This window comes from Hylobates moloch, unplaced genomic scaffold (assembly GCF_009828535.3).
Source record: "Hylobates moloch isolate HMO894 unplaced genomic scaffold, HMol_V3 SCAFFOLD_22, whole genome shotgun sequence".
Classification (NCBI taxonomy): Eukaryota; Metazoa; Chordata; class Mammalia; order Primates; family Hylobatidae; genus Hylobates; species Hylobates moloch.
The window spans coordinates 9,090,361-9,112,338 of record NW_026652297.1 but is presented as its reverse complement, the minus strand read 5'-3'; the positions used below and the strand labels follow the sequence as shown (position 1 = coordinate 9,112,338).

General features: G+C 42.6%; 1 pseudogene; it reads right to left on the bottom strand.

Moving 5' to 3' along the window:
* Window positions 1-19,414: 19,414 nt before the first annotated feature.
* On the bottom strand, window positions 19,415-20,678 carry LOC116461987 (keratin, type I cytoskeletal 18-like; annotated as a pseudogene).
* Between the last annotated feature and the right edge of the window lie 1,300 nt (window positions 20,679-21,978).

Here is a 21,978-nt window from a genome sequence, read left to right as displayed (position 1 = left end):
CATCATTATATATATATTTTTTACAATTGGAATCAGAATCCAACTAAAGTCCCATACTACAATTAGTTGATATACTTGTCTTTTGATCTATAGATTTTCTATTTTTTCCCTTTGCAATTTTGTTCCGAAGAAATTCTGTGTTCACAGTCTGGGAAGAAACAGGACAACCTCCTAGGTTGGGTTATGTTCTTCCTTTAGGAGGTACACTCTGTGTGGCTTAGATATTGGATGTATTTTGAAGTCAGATCTGATAGATTTGCTAATGGTATAGATGCTAGCGGTTGAAAAAGAGAGGAATCAAAAATGACACCAAGGTTTGGGCCTGAACAATTAGAAATATGGTGTTGCCAACAAACGAGATACCTGGGTTGGAAGTTCAGGAGACTGACTTGAGGTAAGGATTTGAAAGTTGTATTTCATTCATTCAAAATATATTTGAGGTGGGAGTACAGCACAAGAATGGACAAAATAAATAATCCCTGGAGCCTGTGACATAGTGGGGAACACAAAAGGCTAAAAAGGTGATTAATTACAACCATACTAAATGCTATGCAGAAGAGCTGCATGGTGCTCTGAGGACATCTAATGGGGGAACGTAACCTAGTTGGAAGGTTCAAGGGAGGCTGTCTTTGAGGAAGTAACTTTTTTTTCAGACCTAGACCTGAGGAAGTAACTTTTGAGCTGAGATCTGAAAGATAAATAAGAGTTGAAAAGAGAGAGAGTTTCTAGGTTGAGGAACTAACAGATATCAAGGGCAGCCTGTGGAGGGAACACAGTTCTTTGGAGGCCAGTGGTGGCCAGAGTACATGAGAAATTGATTTAAAATCAGACTAGAGGACAGGAGCCATACCATGCAGAACCTTCAAGGTCATGCTAAGAATTTGGATCTTATTCTTAAGATCCAGAAGATCTTAAGAGCATCAGAAAGCCATTGAATTATTTAAAGCAGGTTGGGACAAGAAGAGGTATATTTAATCAGTTTTGTATTACAAAAAAGTCACTGTGGCTGAAATGTAGACAATGGCTTGGAAGACAGTAGCGGCCAAAAGTAGAGCAGTTAGGAAGCTACTGCAATTGTGCAGGCTGGAGATTATAGTGGCTTGGATTTGTTAACTGGAAAAACCTTAAACAAGTTAAATTTAACAGAGTTTAATTGAGCAAAGAACCATTTGTGAATTGGGGACCTCTAAGAACCAGAATAGGTTTTAAGAACTCCAGCCTACAACATAGGCAGCATTTATAAGAAGAAAACGGAAGAAGTAAGGTACAGAGGCAGCTTCATTGGCTACAGCTCAGTGTTTTGCCTTACGTGAATCAGTCAGCTGCCTGAGATTGACTGAAGCTCAGCTGCTGAACTGACTTGAGACTCAGCTGTTAGTTTAGGCATTTAGTTAGTTTACATACTAAGTAAGGTTGCAGTTCATTTCAAACTTGAGTATGAAGGCATCCTTAGGCCAAATTTAGTTTAGTTTAACTGATGATGTGATTGCAGTGAAGATGGAGAGAAAGGGGAGGATTTGGGAGATACTTCAGAGAGAGAATCAGCAGGACTTGATGTTTGATGATATATGGGAAGTGAGCGCTAGGGATGGATCAAGGATAGTCTTTGGGTTTTAGAATTGTTGAAGCTAGGAGTGCAAGATGTCCCCCCATGAAGCTTGTACAGAGAAGGAAGAATCCAGAAAACACCAATACAAATGATCCCTGACTTCTGAGGTTTCCACTTACAATTTTTTGGCTTCCTGATTATGCAAAAGCAATACACGTTCAGTAGAGACCACATTTTGAGTACCCATACAAGCATTCCATTTTTCACTCAGTACAGTATTCAATAAATTTCATGAGCTATTCTACACTTTATCATAAAATAGGCATTGCATTGGATGAGCTTGCCCAACTGCAGGCTAAAGTAAGCATTTGACCCACATTTAAGGTAGATTAAGCTAAGCTATTTGGTAGATTTTTTTTTTTTTTTTTTTATGATGGAATCTCACTCTGTTGCCCAGGCTGGAGTGCAATGGTGCGATCTTGGCTCACTGCAACCTCCGCCTCCCGGGTTCAAGCGATTCTCCTGCCTCAGCCTCCTGAGTAGCTGGGATTACAGGCACATGCTATCATGCCCGGGAAATTTTTGTTATTTTTGGTAGAGATGGGTTTCACCATGTTGGCCAGGCTGGTCATGAACCCCTGCCCTTGGGTGATCCACCCGCCTCAGCCTCCCAAATTGCTGGGATTACAGACTTGAGCCACCATGCCTGGCCTATGCTGTTATATTTTCTACTTACGGTGGGTTGATTGGGACATAACTTCATCATAAGTCAAGGATCATCTGTATTTGAAAGATGAGTCAAATAATAGTCCATATAACAAACTAAGGCAGAGAAGAGCCCAGGGAAGTACAGACATCAATGTCTGAAAGAATGACACAAATGGAGGGTTCAGAAACAAGGTGTCTCAATAAGGTTAGAGTCTATGATCTTTGCACAACTACTGTCTGCTTCATCCCTCACAGCAGTCCTGTTGTGGTGGCGTGATGACTGTCTTCATTTGGAAGCTGTGGACATTGAGGCACAGGGGGGTTAAGGGGCTTGCCCAGGCCAGACAGGACCAACTCTGAGCCTTTTGGTCTCCAAGACACTGTTGTCATCCCCACATACTGATTCCACATTGACTAAGGTATTTTTTGGAAGAACCTAGAGCTAAAACAATAAAAAATACTGTCCTTTCCTGAAAATGATTGTTTATTGGCCTGAGACCCTAATACTTTCAGAGACCTAGGTCACTCCTTTTTTTATTCGACATATTCTATATGGCAACTAGTACTGCCAGGTGCTGTTCTAAGCATCTAATGAAGATTAACTCATTTAATCCTCATATCACCCCATGAGGGAAACACTATTATCATTGCCATCAATGTTTAGTGTGCTTATCTTTTTGCTGTACAGTGTCACAAAACAGTGGCTTAAAACAACCATTTATTATTATTTCGCATGGTTCTGTGGTTTGACTGGGATCAGCTGGGCAGAGGCTCTCACGCAGTTGCAGTTAGATGGTGATGAGGCTGGAGTCATCTAAAGGCGTGACCAGGCTGGCATTAAAGCAGCCACAGCCCACCCAGTTTCAAGGGGGTGAAGGAGTAGACTCTAGTCCTCAGTGGGGGAGTCACAGACACTTATAGGGAGGGAAGGAATTGATGGCAGACATCTTCAGAGGTAAGCAACAACGACGGGTCATTCCCAACGAGAAAACCAAGCACAGAGAAGTTAAATTACTTACCCAAGGCCATACAGCTGGTATGTGGATAAACAGAGTTAATCCCAGGCAGTTGCGTTCCAGAGCCTGCTAGGAGAGGCAAAAGGGATTGGAGCTCAATAGCGCAGCCCGGACTCTCACAGCAGAGTGAGGGTTAGAAGAGCACAGCATTATTCATAGCAGAGCTGGAGAGTCCTGGAGTCATCTATCAGGGATCGGTGAAAAGGAAGAAATTCTAAAAATACTAGGAAATGTCAAGGACTGTCTAAACAAGGCTGTTATTACGTTGGGGGTGAAATATGGTCTCATGTGGCCCAAGGCAAGTAGAAGCCTTCATACTTTTATCTTTTCAATCAGGAAAAAATGAAAATATGAGTGTTGGGGGGCAGGGGTGGGTGGGGTATGTGTGTGTTATTTTTCCTTATAAATAATTAACATCTGGAACCTTTAGTCAGATACTCAAAGGGGTCATATACGGGAGAAACGAAGGCTTGGACCAGGGAGTTAAAATCTGCAGTGCAGACCAGCTTCAGAAGGTATCTTCAAGCTCCTCTGCTAAACGTCTGGGTCATCGATTACTTTATGCACATTTGCTCCCTCTAATGGAAGGACAAGGAAACGACATGTCTACTTCAAAAAGGTTAGTCACATCACGGGAGTAGTGGGTATTGCCAGAAATAAGCCGACTCACCTCTGGAGTGGTTGGTTTCTCTCTGGAACTCTAGCGACCTGAGACAGTGGGTAGCTTAGGCCATTTTCAATGTCAAGCTTCTCAGAACTTCTGGGCCAGAAAGGGAGGTTCCACACATTGATTTGGACGTGCTCGACGTCTGCGTGAGTGTGGTGAGTGGAAGAGCATCAGGCCATGTCCCAGGTCTTTCCAAATCAGACTCCATTATTTCTGACATTCCTCTTCCTACAGACCAGAGGTAGGAATTCAGGGCCGCCATTTTCGTCGTCTGTCATCACGATGGGAATCAGCCTTCTCTGCTGCTGCTCCTGCTGAACACGACAGCATTCCAGCCACCGGCAACTGCTCAGGACTCAGTATCATTCTCAGACCTAGGCAGGAGGGCTCCGTGCTTGCCCTCCTCCAGAGGTGCCCCGCCGCACGGGGCAAAGAGTCTGCAGGGCCAACAGGGATGTGCCCACCCAATGTCCACACCATCCCCAGAGACTGCATTCTGGTACCCAGAACCTGAGAATTCCCTGCAGACTTTCAAGGCCTGCTCTGGCCGCTTCCTTGCCAGTGCCACACTCCGGGGGGCAGCCAAAGGGCAGCTGTTTGCAGGGGTTGTGGACCGAGTTTGTGATGGAGTTTCAGCGTCCACATGTGTGCCTGAGGCCCCTAGCACCCTGGGAGGGAGCAGGGTGAGGGGAGGAGGGGATGGGAGAAGATCTGGCCCACCTCTTCCCCTGCTGTCTCATTCCTGCAGGAAATGCCAGAAACTAGGAATTCCACATTCCAACACGGTCTTCCAGATTGCTGTGAAAGTACATTTGTCAAGGGAGGAGAACAGAATATATTTAATTAAGAACTTGCTAGCCTGGTTTATAACTTTTAAATATTTAGACACATGATATATATGCCTCCATCTGTACACTTACTCCCCCCCTTGCAAGTGTTGAGGGGGCGGCTGTCATCACTCTCCAAAATGCCTGGCTTCTCATCATGCTGTCTGTGTATACAAGCTCTGACCATGCTGAAATGTTCATTCCCATCCCTACCCCAGCCCCACCCACAGACGTGATCATTTCTCAATACCTAATTCAAAGGCCCCATCAAAAGCCTCTTCCTTGCCGTGTTGTGTGAGACAGCCCCTCACACCTCTGCTTGCCTTGACCTCCAGCCCCACCACAGCTCTCTGGGTTCAGCCGTTTTCAATTCTGCCTCTGCCGTCAGCCAGCGAGCTCCTCCGGGATGTTCCCAGCATCAGCATGCTGCGGTCAAATGCAAGTCATCTATGAAGTGTGCCGATTCGCCACCCCAGATGACCAACTGCCTTGGTGTGCCTCGCACTGAAGACTCTCCCAAGATGCAAAACATTCAGTGCTAAAACTGAGACAGTCCCAGGCAAATGAGGATGATGGGTCACCCTAACGGGGAAGAACCTCTTCAGAAAGGAAGGGAGCATCAGCAGTCGTGGTAGAAGTAGAACTCATTGGCCAATTTCAGTTTCAAACAACTAATAGGACGTTCTTTCCTGAGCAGTGAGGAAACACCTAGGCCACACAGAAGTCTGGCCAGGCTGCACAAGTTTGGCCTGAGAAAACGGAGGGAAGAACCTTGGGACCCAATCTCCAGAGCCCTACTAAAGTCCTTCAGTGATTTCACAGACACTCCTACTTCTCTCATTTCTCTGAAAAACTTCCTGGGAAACCAAGCTCACCTTACTGCTTCCAGCTGCCCACACAAGGCATTTGCCTCTCAGAATTTTTGATGGCGTCTACCCTAAAAAACAGTGAGTACAAGTCTTCCACTACATCCTGCCCAGTGTGGAGGAAAGCTACGGGTTTTCCTGCTGAGTCCTTTTCTATGTTTATGGGTGAAAGCACCTGAATTTCCTTTAGAAACAACCCCTAACCCTCTTATTCATCAGCCCCACCTTCAGACCATATCTGAAATCAGGATCAGGTGACTGGTGGCCACCTGATGGGATTGGGAAGGAAGCATATAAGCCGGTTTCTAGCACGTGTTTTTTTACATCTCAACACAAGAATGAGGAAACTGAGTCAAGACCTTCTCCATTGCCAGAAATAGAAACCCAATTGTTCATGATATGGGGAGGATATAGCTGGCTTTAAGCAAAGCTGAATTCAAGGGCTCTAGCAAAATGATATCTCTCTCAACCCCTCACTCTCCGTCCCTTTTCTCTCTTACTTTCCTCTGCATTAGCTTCAGTCTCAGACTGGTTCTCCCCAGTTGATAGACAAAGATATCCATGCTGAGTGAAATCAAGTTCTCCAAAACGAGTGAAAACACACTCTTCAAAAAAAAAAAGGTCTTCAAAGGGACCAGAGATATTTCTAATGATAACCTCTCAAGAGCAGAGTCTGAATCCACATCCAAGACATCTAACATCAAAGTTGACACTCAGAATCTCTACTAATATAGGGTACGCACCTCCTTTCAGGACACATTAAAGAAAAATTTGTCAAAATGACAACAAAGCACTCTGCATCCAGCTAAGACTAACTGAGCCAGGCACATACTTTCATCTTTATTCAGAAGAACCTGGAAAGAAGGTCTTGTTTTCACCATTTAATCAATGCAACAAGTGAAGGCCCAAGTCCAAGGACTCCACTGCTCTGAGTGATGACAATCCACACAGGAATGACAGCCCCAGTTTACTGACTGGCAGTTCCTCAACCTCATATATCAACTTACTGGTGCTCAGACTACACCCTCCACGTTTCCCTTCTGCCCTCACTTTGTGTGGTTCCAGGAACACCAGCCTTCACTTCTTCCTGCCTTTACCTGGCCACTCAATGGCTTTTATGCGTGAAAGCAAACATGTTAGAATAGGTGACCCAACCAGTGTGAACATGTATGAAGATCTACCTACCTCAAGTTCCAGGAACTTGTATGATTAAGAGAAATGACCACTCTGTAATTGTAGTAGAAAGGGAGATAATACATTTGTGTGTACTTATGTATTATGTATGTATTTTAAAAGCTAATACATGTACACAGAAAAAATAATTTTCAAATACTGCAAAAGGGTACACAGAGAAAAATGGTCTCCCTGCCTCTCTGCCCCCAGGTTTCTCCCTAAAAGTATACACTGTTACCAGATCTTGGGTGTCCTTCCATAGATATCCCATGCATATCTAAGCATATATATATATATATTATATATATGTGTGTGTGTGTGTGTGTGTGCATTTAAACTTACAAATTTTTTCCTTTCTTTTTCTTGTTGTATATAAATGAGAGCACACTACACATGCCACTCAATGCCTTATTTCATTTATTTAACAGTAGATAATGGAAAACTTTCCATGCTGGGACATATGGATCTCTCTTATTCTTTTAGTGACTGCGTAGTATTCCATTGTATTAATTTGTTTAGGCCCCCTCAAATCATGGGACATTGTATGAATTTTTAACCCATTGTCTAATAATTGGCTAGCATTTGTTTCCAATCTTTTGCTTTTGTGTTTACATTTTAGACATATTTTTAATAATAGAGATATAAACAAAGAGAAAAAAAGTTTTCTGCTTAACTCTTATTTAACCAGCAAATATGATGAACAGAGGCCATACAATTTTCCGAGGGTTCTTGGTAGTTGGAATGAAGATAATTCCAATTCTGAGCTCTCAAGTAAAACTTTTTGGAATTCTTCTGCTGTGTATTAAATGCAAACTAAACAGAAGTTCGTGTCTTAGGGATCTTTAGTTGCTTAAGCAAACTGTGATGGTGGAAGGAAAAAAGATAGAAACTAAGGGAGGACCGGGAGATCTGGAAACAGGAAGCAGAAAACTTCCCTCTCTCCACCTCTTGTCATCTCTGTGTCCCCCGTGTCACCTTTCTTCATTTCTGTCTGTGCTAATCATCAGCCTTCTCTATGGAAGATGCTAGCCAGCCCTACAGGACCTCACAGGCAAAGGAATCCACGGCCCTCCTTCCCCACCCCCACTAAAGAGACTGGTTCCCCCATGATCTGATGAGCTCTGCCGAAAGGGACAGAGCCCTATAGTAGAAGATGGCTGCAGGGGCCCCACCCCAAGGACAAACATGGTGATCAGAGAAGGGCGGGTGCGCTGGGAATGGCCATCAAGTGCCACCACATGGTCCCACGGGGACAAGAGCTTTGTGGACAAGAGCTGCTTAGTCAGTAACTCTGCATGAGGGACCCTCAAAGCCGTCACGATCGCTTCAACTTGGCTGTGTAGCTTTCTAGCCTGGAGTATTCCATTATGGATATGTCAGGATAGGTAAGAAAAAGCTCTGCCGAGACCTTGTCCAACAGCAGCATTTCACACTGATTTGTGGGTGAGATGTGGTGTGCTGAAGTGAGGAGTAGGATTCAGGTATTTGTAAAGGATGCTTCAGCTCCCGTCCTCTACACACACACAAAAGTTTTGCGAGTGTTTTCACATCACCTTGTCAGATTGTAAATGCGTTATTCTCAAGAAATGTCATGGACTTGTTTGGGTGACACTTGTTGTTTTTGTTTTCAGACAAGGTCTCACTCTGTCGCCCAGGCTGGAGGGCAGTGGCGCGATCTCAGCTCACTGCAGCCTCAAACGCCTGGGCTCCAGCTATCCTCCCACCCCAGCCTCCTGAGTAGCTGGGATTACAGGCGCGTGCCACCAAACCCAGCTAATTTTTGAATGTTTTGTAGAGATGGCATCTCACCATGTTACCCAGGCTGGTCTTGAACTCCTGGGCTCAAGCGATCCACCCGCCTTGGCCTCCTAAAGTGTTAGGATTACAGGTGTGAGCCACTGCGCCCGGCAACACTTGTTTTGTTCTTTTTGAGAACATATTTTTAAAGAAATATGTTTAGATCTGAAAATGAGTAACGTAAAGAAGCCATATGTGTTGGAGAGAAAGTCCCCTGAAGCAAGGGTAAGGATCTGTCTCAACTCCTGACTGCGTAACCCCAGCCCTTAGTGACAGTTTTAGCAGGAAAGCCCAGTGGGCCCTCTGCCTGAGCATCAGTCTTGGGGCATCTCTCTGAAGAACACTACTGAACCACACAGACTCCCAGGGAACGCCTACTCTGTGCACACTGGAGGGGAAAATCCTGCCAGCAGAGGTCACTGCTGTACCAGCTGGGAGTCAGCGGCAGGCCAGCCTCATCCCAATAAGGCTGTGCCCCCCTCTCCCCTGCCCTCTTCTTAACCTGATGGCTGCTTAGCTCAGTGAAGGAGATAAACGGCAGCTTTGCGCTAATCGAGTGTGCGTGGGCCAGCAGTTTTTTTTTCTCAGTAGTAAGCTTTGCTATCCCAAACCTAAGAGTGTTTAACATTAATACTCACAATAAGACACACAGAGAACAGCAGGTTCTGCTTTCACCTTGGATTGTATTTTTCCATGTTTAGCCCAATCATAAACTTAATCCACCTGCTTCTTGCCTGGGTGACTGAGAGGAGACTCCCACCCCAGGACACAAGCCCGTGTGCATACACATGCACATACACACACCCCACACACACACAACGTGGCCTGAGGTAACATACATAGATCCTCAGAGAGCAGGAAATGATACCATGATATGGCACCTCAAATATTTATCATTTCTTAATGTTGGGAACGTTTCAGCTCTTCTAGCTATTTTAAAATATACAATGAATTATCGTTAACGATAGTCACCCTACTGTGCTATTGAACACTAGAACTGACTCCTTCTAACTGTATCTTCGTACCCATTATTCAACCTCTCTGATCACCCCTGCTTCCCAGCTGCTGGTAATCATCAATCTACTCTCTACTTCCATGATATCCACCTTTCAAGCTCCCACAAACGAGAGGCATCTATGAGCCACTTGTGGGCCCAGAGCTAGCCACAGACAGTACCTATGTATAACGGACTGACTTGCCAGCCCTCTCAAATAGCCACCATCAGAGCAAAGACATGTCACCAGGGCTCATCCACCAATTAAAGGTGGAGGGGAAGAAACTGTAAAATGTGGGAGGAAGCAGTTGGGCACCTACAGACCATTGAATTGCCACATGACAGCATCTGCCTCACATACTGGCCAGGGCCAAGAGGCTGCCGGCCTCAGAGGCCGGGTGAAAATAACAACTACAGGAGCCATTAGGATGTATGGCCTGTCCCCCACCCAAGCACCAGGTAATTGAGCAGCCAGGTCATTGAACCTTACAGCCTTTGGGCAGTGGATGTGTGATATGCTTGTTCCCATGCAAACATCTAGGCCATTCTGAATCTTTGTGACCATTCCTGACCCAAAGTGGGACCTAGCAATTGCAAGGCACAAATCTGAAATCTAAGATTAACACAGAGATAATAACTGTCCTATTACATGTTTTCTGCAAAAAACAACACATACTTAAAAGCATCTTATTGGAAACGAAGTTGAAACTGAAGATTTAGAAGAGATTCTAGCAGAAGAGGAATGAGAAATAGAAATTAATTGGACCATTCCCACTATTGTGAATTTAAAATGTGTAAAATATCACAGATATTCCCTTTATTCAAAGAAGTGCCTTTATTCCTTTTAGTGCTGGTAAAAGATATTTAGGACATTTTTTTCTTTTGTTACTTTTTGGGTTTTTTTGTTAAAGTAAGACATGCCCACAGTACAGCATGCAAATCTTGCATGCAGCTTAATGAATTTTAACTTATGTAAAACGAGTGACAAGCTCTATGGATCTGTGTCCTCATTTGTCAAGTGAATGTTACTGAGACAGCATTTCTTAAGTCTCCTCTTAGAAACTTTCTTCTAAGCCAGCAAAATTCATTCTGCATGTTTTGATGCAATAGCTCCTATATCACGATTGCAGTATGTCTTTTACCCCACACCTAATGCAGTGGCCCTGGCATAATTGGCACTGGATAAATCTTTGTTAGGCTGAGTTATCCAGAACTGCCTCTGATGCTACCTCCAAAAGAGCCTAGCTTTAGGAGGAGAAGGATGTGAACCAAAGAGCCCATAGTCCATGGTCCACAGCAATGCCAGTCATCACAGTGCACACAGAGATCCCATCACCCCCACTGGTAAATGCTCACATGGAGGGGGTTTAATAGACATGGATGGATGGATGGATGGATGGATGGATGGATGGATGGATGGACGGACGGATGGATGGATTTCTGTTCCAAATACTTCAGGGAGAGAAAAAGAACTAAACAAAAAAGGAAGCGGGTTCTGAGGTTAAAGGACTGTGGTCTTGACAGAAAAGGGGATTCCCTGGCCATCCAGCCTGATGCTGATTGTTCAAATCAATTTCCAGTTCCTCTGTAGTGTAATGACACAATGAAAAATCAGAAATCCTCCAGAGTTCAGCATCTTGCCTGAAGCCATAACAAAACCAGAGTGTTGATATCAACTATTTGCTGAAGGTTTTGTTTTGTGGATGATTACGTTAGGTCAGCTGGGAAGAGGTATCTGTATCAGTTAGGAAGCTGTAGTCTGCAATCCACAGAGAAACCACCTTAACAAGGTGTCCCAAAGGAAGCAATTCCAAAGCCCAGCTGTGTCAACAAAGACTCAGGCCTTTATTCACACCTGTCAACTCTGTTTGTAATATCTACCCTCATGGCCAGAAGAAGGCCAAAGCCAGTCGAAGCATCCGGCCCTTAAACGAGTCCAAAAGCAAGAAGAAAGTGCAGCATGACAGGACCCTCTCCCTTCCTTATAGACCCTCAGCACTTCACAATAGCCTAATCCCTAGCAAAGAGGAAAGGGATGGCTCCCATGAGGGTTCTCCATTGACAGTGGTGGCATGCTTACTGAATAGCTGTACAGAATCGAGGCTCCATGAGCATGGACAGAGAAGACATGAGTTACGGGTAAACAGCAAACATGTTCACCATAGCATGGCCGCAGTGGCAGTCCTTGGCAATTATCCAGGCCAATCAAAACCCAACTAAATAAATTACCTTTTAACTTTAAATAACCAATTGCCATAGTTAAATTGGATCATAGGCCTTGACCAGGCAACCAAGGGCTCTGTGTAAAAAACTGGCTTCTGGGGTCAGGCATGGTGGCTCACACCTGTAATCCCAGCACTTTGGGAGGCCAAGGTGGGCAGATCACCTGAGGTTGGGAGTCCGAGACCAGCCTGGCTAACATGGTGAAACCCCGTCTCCACTAAAAATACAAAATTAGCCAGGCGTGGTGGTGGGTGCCTGTAATCCCAGCTACTTGGGAGGCTGAGGCAGGAAAATCACTGGAACCCAGGAGGCAGAGGTTGCAGTGAGCTGGGATCACGCCACTTCACTCCAGCCTGGGCAACAGAGTAAGACTCCATCTCCAGAATAATTAACTAACTGACTAAATAAATAAATAACTGGTTTCTGAAGGCCCTCAGTGACAATGTGGGCCTTCTTGCTCTGTTTACCACAGATTCGCTGCAGCAAATGCAAAGACTTGATAAGTGTGCTTGGCCTCTTCCTGGCTGAAGGGCATGGCTTTAGGAGAAAGCAGTTCATTGTGTGGCCTTGCAGAACAGTCATCGTTTGTTCCTTCTCAATGAAACTCTGCAGTCTGGGAACAGAATCGACTGACCTTCAACTTCCCTTGCTAGCTCCACCTCAAGAGCACACCCACGTGAGCCTGGATAAATTGAACTGTGAGGAGGAGTGCGGAGGTGGGCAATGACCCTGGAAGGACCAGAGGTGAGGGAAAAGGGTGATTTCCCAGGAAGTACCAAAAATGTCACCTAAGAGGTTCATATACTAACAATTGGTCTTTCATTTCCATCCTTTCTCTGTAGTTATAGAAGCAAGACCAAGGCTATCCCTGAATGCCAGGACAGAGAGAGAGAGAAAGAGACAGAGAGAAAGAGGGAGAGAGAGAGATATCAGGGTCTGAGTCTGAGTGTGGTGAAGTGGGCAGGGCCAGAGTGAGTTATACCTGTAGTGATTAACCCACCCCCAGGGCTTGCTCTGGTTCCACAGGGTGCCAGTCTTTCCCCTCCGTCTCATGGTTGGGAGGAGCTCATGGGACCAACTTGGTAAAAAAACAGGTGTGTTTGGGGTCATCATTGCTGTCACATGCTCTCCCGGCCTCTTTTCCACCTTCTTCTTTGTTGTGCTTCTACTTCCATCCTTTTTCCGTGACTCTGCATTGGCTGCAGTAGAAGGAGCCATTTCCCCTAAGACCCCTAAGATCAGGGTATGTGTACCACAAGAGGTGCCCAAGATCAGTTCAGTGGCACATTTTATAGTTTAATAGATATGCACTTATTTTACTTCTCTTTACCAAAAAATGGCAAGTTTTGTGGTAGCCATATATACTAGTGTGTTCTCATGCTACTATAAAGAACTGCCCAAGATTGGGTAATTTATAAAGGAAAGAGTTTGAATTGACTCACAGTTCCACAGGGCTGGGAAGGCCTTAGAAAACTTACAACCATGGCGAAAGGGGAAGCAAACATGTCCTTCTTCACACGGCAGAAGGAAGGAGAAGTGCAGAGCAAAGCAGAGGAACAGCCCCTTATAAAACCATAAGATCTCGTGAGAACTTACTATCATGAGAACAGCATGGGGGTAACCGCCCCCATGATTCAATTGCCTCCCATCAGGTCCCTCCCACAACACGTGAGGATAATGGGAACTACAATTCAAGATGAGATTTGGGTGGGGACACAGAGCCAAACCATATCACCATAAGAATTCCATTGATTCTTGAGCTCTTCCTCCAGGAGGAGAATGCTGAACTCCCCATAGAGGCTGAGGAAAACAAGACCCAAATGCCTGGCATCATGGAGCATAAAAACAGTGATTTCAGGATTAAAAATCATGTCTGGGGTTGCAATGCTTTTCTCTCCACACCACTCTTCTGTTAAATACATCTGTTTCATCTGGTGCACTTTCTATTTTTATATTAACAAAAATTTTTCTTGTAAATTAGTGGAAATGGCTGCTTTCTAGAGGACAATATGGAGAACTGGTAATTTCTGGATTCTAACCTGATTTGTAATGCCACTTGCACCTACAGCTTTTAACAACTCTCTGAATATCTATTTCCTCATCCAGGAAATTATAGGACATTTCTGACATTTCAATGAGTTTTTATTTAGGGACTTTAAAGGTAATAAGTATCTATTGCCTGGTTTCAAAGGAAGCGTAATTGAAATTAAAGTCTAATACCCCAAATAAAAAGCTACATCATAGGCAAGATAGCACAGCTTACATTTCTTTGTCAATCTGTTTTGTAAATGTCTGCATTTCTCATTGCAGACTCGATGTGACTGAGACATGTAGTGTTCAGTCCTAAGAAAAACAAATTTCCATGAATCTGGGTTTAAAGAATTCACAAAATCCCTTTTATGTTCCCTCTGAGTAAAACTGACTTCTTCTCCCCACCCCCGATCCTGGGAAACCTCTTTATGGTTCTTCCTGGGCTTAGCCCTTTCCCAGGTGAAAATTTTTTTCATATCACAGACGCTCATGAAATGTTTCCCACATTTAATGTTCTTGTTATTATAACTGTGTTGTGAGTCACAGGGATAAAACCCATCCCCTCAGTCCAACCTCATCCTCCTCTAACTTTTAAAGCAATTGTCTCAGATAGAAAATGCCTTTCCTCGGCTGGGCGCGGTGGCTCAAGCCTGTAATCCCAGCACTTTGGGAGGCCGAGGCGGGTGGATCACGAGGTCGGGAGATCGAGACCATCCTGGCTAACACGGTGAAACCCATCTCTACTAAAAGCACAAAAAAATTAGCTGGGCGTAGTGGCGGGCGCCTGTAGTCCCAGCTACTTGGGAGGCTGAGGCAGGAGAATGGCGTGAACCCGGGAGGTGGAGCTTGCAGTGAGCCAAGATCGCACCACTGCACTCTAGCCTGGGTGACAAGCGAGACTCCGTCTCAAAAAAAAAAAAAAAGAAAAGAAAAAGAAAATGCCTTTCCTCTTCAGTGGGGATGCATGTAGGTCACACCTTGTTTTCTGGATTTCTAATAATTAAGAATGTACACATAAACCCAAGATATTTAAATTATTTCATATGAATGTAAATAACATTAATTTCTATCACATAATGAATAATATTTGCATATCAGGATAACTTATAAAGGTGAATTATATATTAAATATGGCAGCAAAACCACAAGCAACAAAAAATAGGTGAACTGGACATCACCAAAATTTAAAACTTTATGCTTCAAAGGGCACTATCAAGAAAATGAAGACAACCCACAGAATGGTAGAAAGCATTTGAAAATCATGTATCTGATAAAGGACATATTTAAAATATGTCAAGTACTATTACAACTCAAAAAGACAACCCAATCTATAAATGGGCAAGGAATCTAAATAGACATTTTTGTCCAAATTTTCAATTTGGGGTGATAAGTACAGTAGAAACCCACCCACCATTATACAATATACTCATGTAGCAAACATGCACATTTGCATATTTTTTCAGATATACAAATGGCTAATAAACACATGATGCTCAACATAATAAGCACAAGATGTCCAACATCATTAGCCATTAGGGAACTGCAAATCAAAACCACAATGAAATACTACCTCACACCAACTAGAGTGGCTGTAATAAAAAAAAAAAAAAAAGATAAAAACAAGTATAAGGGAAAATGTAGAGAAACTGGAACCCGCATGCATTGCTGGTGGAAATGTAAAATGGTGCAGCTGCCTTAGAAACAGTTTGGCAGTTCCTCGAAAGATTAAAGAGAGTTACCGCATGACCCAGCAATTTCATTCCTGGCTGCAGTGAAATTCACTGAAAACAAATGAAAGCCTATGTCTATACACACACTTGAAGACAAGCATCCTTCATAATAACCAAAAAGTGTAAACAACCCAAATATCCATCAACTGATGAAAGGTTAGATAAAATGTGGCGTATCCTCACAATGAAATATCATTCGGCCGTAAGAATAGGCAAATCTACAGGGACAGAAAGTTGATTATCAGTTGCTTAGGGATAGGGTGGGGACAGAATGGGAGGGAGAATGAGTTGGAGGGAAATGGAAAGTGACTCCTAATGGGTATGGAGTTTCTTTAGGGGGTGAGGAAAATATTATAAAATTGATTGTGATGATGGTTGTACAACTCTGTGAACGTACTAAAACACAGTTAAGGTCAGGTGCGGTGGCTCAGGCCTGTAATTCCAGCACTTTAGGAGGCCGAAGTGGGTGGATCACCTGAGGTCAGGAGTTCGAGACCAGCTGGCCAACACGATGAAACCCCATCTCTACTAAAAATACAAAAAATTAGCTGAGCTTGGTGGCAGGCGCCTGTAATCCCAGCTACTTAGGAGGCTGAGAGAGAAGAATCGCTTGAACTTGGGAGGTGGAGGTTGCAGTGAGCTGAGGTTGCGCCACTGCACTCCAGCTTGGGCAACAAGAGTGAAACTCCGTCTCAAAAAAAAGTTTAAAAAAAATAAATTAAAAACATTTAATTATATTTTAAAGTATAATGGGTGAATTTTATGGGAGGCGAATTATACCTCAACAAAGCTTTTATTTAAATGTAGGTTATAAGTAGTAACTTTTTTCCATTAAAAATTCCATTTACACTTGCATTGAACTGTAAACTAATGTAAAAGAGTTAATTTCTTACTTAGTGGTTAGAAGTTCATGATGTTTTCTTTTTTAATTAAATTAATTTTCAAAATTTTAGATTCATAGGGTACATGTGCAGGTTTGTAACATGGGCATATTGCATAATGGTGGGGTTTGGGCCTCTAGTGTACTAGTCACCCTAAATTAAACTTTGTCTCCAATAGGTAACCTTTCAACAGTCACCCCCTTCCTCCCTTCCCCTTTTTGGAATCCCCAGTGTCTGTTATTTCCATCTTTATGTCCATGTGTATCCATTGTTTAGCTCCCACTTATAAGTGAGAACAGGCAATATTTGATTTTCTGCTTCGCTTGGGATAATGGCCTCCAGCTCCATTCATGCTGCTGTATGAAAGGAAATTATTTCTTTTTTTTTATGGCTGCATATCACATTTCTGTATCCAATCAACCATTGATGGATACTACGTTGGTTCCTTGACTTTGCTATGATAAATAATAGTGCTGCAATAAACACACAAGTGTGGGTGTTATTTTTATATGTATTATTGCTTATGTTTGGGGTAGATTCCCTTAGTGCGATGGCTCTATTTTAGTTCCTTGAGATTTTTCCATAAAGGTTGAACCAATCTACATTCCCACCATCAGGGTACAAGAGTTCTCTTTTTTCACATCCACACCAACATTTGTTGTTTTTGACTTTTTAATAGTATTCTGAATGATGTAAGATGGTATCTCAGTGTGGTTTTTAATTTGCATTTCGTTAATGATTGAGTGATGTTGAGCATTTTTTCATGTGTTTGTTGGCTGCTTATATTTCTTTTAAGAAATGTCTGTTCATGTCCTTTGCCCAGTTTTTAATGGAGTTATTTGTTTTTTTCTTGTTCAATTGTTTGAGTTCCTTGTAGATTCTGGATATTGGTCGTTTGGTGAAGGAATAATTTGCAAATATTTTCTACCATTCTATAGGTTGTCTGTTTATTCTGTTGACTATTTCAGAAGTGTTTTAGCTTAATTAAATCCTATCTGTCTGTTTTCATTTTTATTGCATTTGTTTTTGAGGTCTTTGTTATAAATTCTTTACCTAGGCTGATATTCAGAAGTGTTTTTCCTAGATTTTCTTCTAGGATTTTAATAGCTTCAGGCTTCACATTTAGGTCTTTAATCCATCTTGAATTAGTTTTTGTATGTGATGAGAGAAAGGGGTCCAGTTTCCTTCTGCAGGTGGCTAGCCAATTTTCCCAGAACCATTTATTGAATAAGGGTATCCTTTCCCTATTGTTTATTTTTGTTAACTTTGTCAAAAGTCAGTTGGTTGTAGGTATGTGACTTTATTTCTGGGTCCTCTATTCTGATCCATTGATCAATGTGTCTATTTTTGTACCAGTACCATGCTGTTTTATTTACTATAGCCTTGTAGTATAATTTGACATCAGGCAATGTAATGCCTCCAGATTTGTTCTTTTTGCTTAGGATTGCTTTGGACATTTGGGCTTTTATTTAGGTTCCATAAGAACTTTAAGATAGCTTTCTTCTAGTGAGTAGTAACTTTTAAATTGATACATAATAATTGTGCATATTTATGGCATACATGTGATATTTTGATACATGCATACAATGTGTAATGATCAAATCATGGTGAATAGAATACCCATTACCTCAAACATTTATCATTTCTTTGTGTTGGGAACATTTCAAATTTTCTCTTCTAGTTATTTTGAAATATATGATAAATTATTGTTAACTCAGTCATCCTCATGTGCCATCAAACACTAGAATATATTCCTTCTATCTAACTGTATTTTTGCACCCATGAACCAACCTCTATTCATCCTCCGACCTTCCCAGCTTCTGGCAACCATCACTCTACTCTCCGCCTCCATGAGATCAACTTTTTAAGATCCCACACGTGAGTGACAGAATGCAGTATTTGTCTTTTTTCACTTTTCTAACCTAGTTATTTCACTTAACATACCAATCTCTCGTTTCATCCATGTTGCTGCAAGTGACAGGATTTCATTCCTTTTTATAACTGAGTTGTATTTCATTGTGTATAGGTACCATATTTTCTTTATCCATACATCCATTGATGGACACTTAGATTGATCTCATATCTTAGCTATTGTGAAGAATGCTGCAATAAACATAGGTATGCAGATATCTCTTCAATATACTGATTTCCTTTCTTTTGCATGCATACCTAATAGTGGGATTGCTGGATCATATGGTAGATCTGTTTTTAGATCTCAGTGTTTTGAGGAACCTCCATACTGTTTTCCATAGTGACTGTACTGATTTATATTTCCATCTGCAGTGTATGAGTGTTCCCCTTTCTCCACATCCTCACCAGCATCTGTTATTTTTTGTGTTTTTCATAATAGCCATTCTAACTCGGATGAGATGAGATCTCACTGTGGTTTTGATTTGCATTTTCCTGATAATTAGTAATGTTGAGCATTTTTTATATGCCTGTTGGCCATTTGTATGTCTGCTTTTGAGAAATGTCTCTTCAGTTCATTTGCCCATTGTTAAATTGTATTACTTGTTTTTTTTTTTTTTGGTTTGGTTTCGTTTTGTTTTGTTTTTTGCTGTTGAGTTGAGTTCCCTATATATTCTGGTTATTAATCTCTTGTTGAATGGATAGTTTGCAAATATTTTTTCCCAATCTGTAGATTGTCTCTTCACTTTGTTGATTGTTTCCTTTGCTGTGTAGAAGCTTTTTAGCTTTATGCAATCTTATTTGCCTATTTTTGCTTTAGTTGTCTATGCTTTTGAGGTTTTAACCCAAAAAAATTTGCCCAGACCAATGTCATAAAGCACTTTCCCAATGTTTTCTCTAGTAGTTTCAAGTCTTACATTTAAGTTTTTAATCCATTTTGATTTGTTTTTTGTATATGGTGAGAAATAGGGGTACCTTTTTTTTTTTGAATGCTGAATTTTTTTTGGCCTCCTGCTCCCCAAAGGGTATCCTGTTTCTGCTGTCTTAATGTCTCAGAACTTTGGTGTCATTGGTCTCAGACACCACTTTGCTAACCACTGTCCGGCAGGTGGTGGTCTTTTGAATGGTTTGTATGGAGTTGCTGCTGTCCAGGGCATCACCAAGATTGAAGTCCTCGACATTTTCCAGCAGGCAGTGGTAGGTGGTGCTGTCAGCCTCCAGCTTGACCTTGATGTTCAGCAGGGCCTCATACTCCTGGGCCTAGCACTGCCCCTCTGCCTGGGTCTGTGCCAGCTCTGACTCCAGATACAGCAGGATCCCATTGAGCTGCTCCATCTGCAGGGCATAGCGGGCCTCCACCTCCCTCAGGCTGTTCTCCAAGCTGGGCTTTAGATTTCTCATCGAGTCCAGGTAGATCTCCAAGGACTGTACTCTACGTCTCGCTCCCTGAGCGTCATCTCAGCAGCTCTAATCTCAGCGGACTGTGTGGTGACTACTGTGGTACGCTCCTCAATCTGCTGAGACCAGTACTTGTCTAGTTCTTCTGAGCCAGCTCATCATATTGGGCCCAGTTGTCTGCCATGATCTTGGCGAAAACCTGAGATTTGGGGGCATCTACCTCCATGGTCAACCCAGAGCTGGCAACCTGGGCTTGTAGGCCTTTTACTTCCACTTTGTGGTTCTTCTTCATAAAGAGCAGCTCCTCCTTGAGAGCCTGGGTCTCTGTCTACAGCTGCAGCCGAGTAACATTGGTGTCATCAGTGACCTTGGGGAGCTCATGGATGTCGCTCTCCACAGACTGGCACATGGCCAGCTCTGTCTCATACTCAACTCGAAAGTCATCAGCAGCAAGACAGACATTGTTGATCTGCAGAACCATGCGAGCATTGTCCACGGTATTTGCGAAGATCTGAGCCCTCAGGTCCTCGATGGTCTTGAAGTAATGGCCCCAGTCTCCGACCTGGGGTCCCTTCTTCTCCAGGTGCTCCCGGATTTTGCTCTCCAGCTTCTGGTTCTCTGTCTTCAGGTAGGAGGCCAGGCAGTTGTTCAGGCTTTGCACGGTCTCCTTTTCATTTTGGATGCCTCCCATTCTTACCAGACCCCTGGCCATTCCTGCAGCCAGGCCTCTGGACCCCAAGCCACCCTGGAAGCTGATGGAGTGGGACACAGAGATCCAGGAACCAGAGCCCCCCATGCCTGCATAGACACTGGCCGTGCTGCTGACTGGCCAGGTGCTGTAGCTGGGTGCCTGGACAGACCCCAGGGACCAGTAGTTGGTGGAGAAGGTGTAGGGAGTGGTGAAGCTCATGCTGTCCAGGGAGGAGCGTGAGAGGACAGGACTCAGGCTTTGCTGACAACTGAGATAAGGGTTTCATTTTTCTGTCTATGAATATCCAGTTTTCCCAGCACCATTTCCTGAAGAGACTGTCATTTCTCCATTGAACGTTCTTGGTACTTTTGTCAAAAATTAATTGGCTGTAAATACATGGATTTATTTTTGGGTTCTCTACTGTGTTCCATTTGTCTATGTGTCTGGTTTTATACCAGTACCATGCTGTTCTGTTTACTATAGTTTTGCAGTATATTTTGAAGTCAGGTAATGCGATGCCTCCAGTTTTGTTGTTTTTTACTCAGGACTGCTTTGGCTATTTGAGGCCTTCTGTGGTTTCTTTTGTTTTAAAAAAATTTTTAAGCTAACGTTCTTACTGGACTTCTGTGGTTTCATATGAATTTTAGGGTCGTTTTTTCTACTTCTGTGAGAATGTCTTTGGTATTTTGATAGAGATTGCACTGAATCTGTAGATCATTTTTGGTGGTATGGTCATTTTCGTAATATAAATTCTTCCAGTCCATGAACAGGGATGTGTTTCCATTTTCTCTGTGACCTCTTCAATTTCTTTCTTTCATGTTTTATAGTTTACCTTATAGAGATCTTTCATCAACTTGGTTAAATTTACTCCTACATTTTTTATAGCTGTTGTAAATGAGACTGATCTCTTGATTTCTTTTTCCACTAGTCTGTTTTTGGTGTATAGAAATGATACTGATTTTTGTATGTTAATTTTTTTTCCTGCAACTTTACTGAATTTGCTTATCAGTTCTAAGAGTTTTCTGTTTTGTTTTGTTTTGGTGGAACTTTTAGGGTTTTCTATATATAAAATCATGTCATCTGCAAATAGGGACAGTGTGACTTCCTCCTTTCTAATTTGAATGCCCTTTATTTCTTTCTTTTGCTTATTTGCTCTGGCTAGGAATTCCAGTACTATGTTGAATAAGAGTGGTAAGAGTGGGCATTCTTGCCTTGTTCTAGTTCTCAGAGAAGAAACTTTCAGTTTTTCCCCATTCCGTATAATATTAGGTGTGAGTTTGTCATATATGGCCTTTATTGTATTGAGGTACATTTTCTCTATACATACTTTTTGGAGGGTTTTTTTTTATCATGAAGGGATGTTGAATTTTATAAAATGCTTTCTCTGCATCTGTTGAGATGATTTTTTGTACTTAATTCTTTTGACATAATATGTCATATTTATAGATTTGCATATGCTAAACTATCCTTGCATCCTTGGAATAAATCCCACTAGATCATGATGAATGATCTTTTTAAT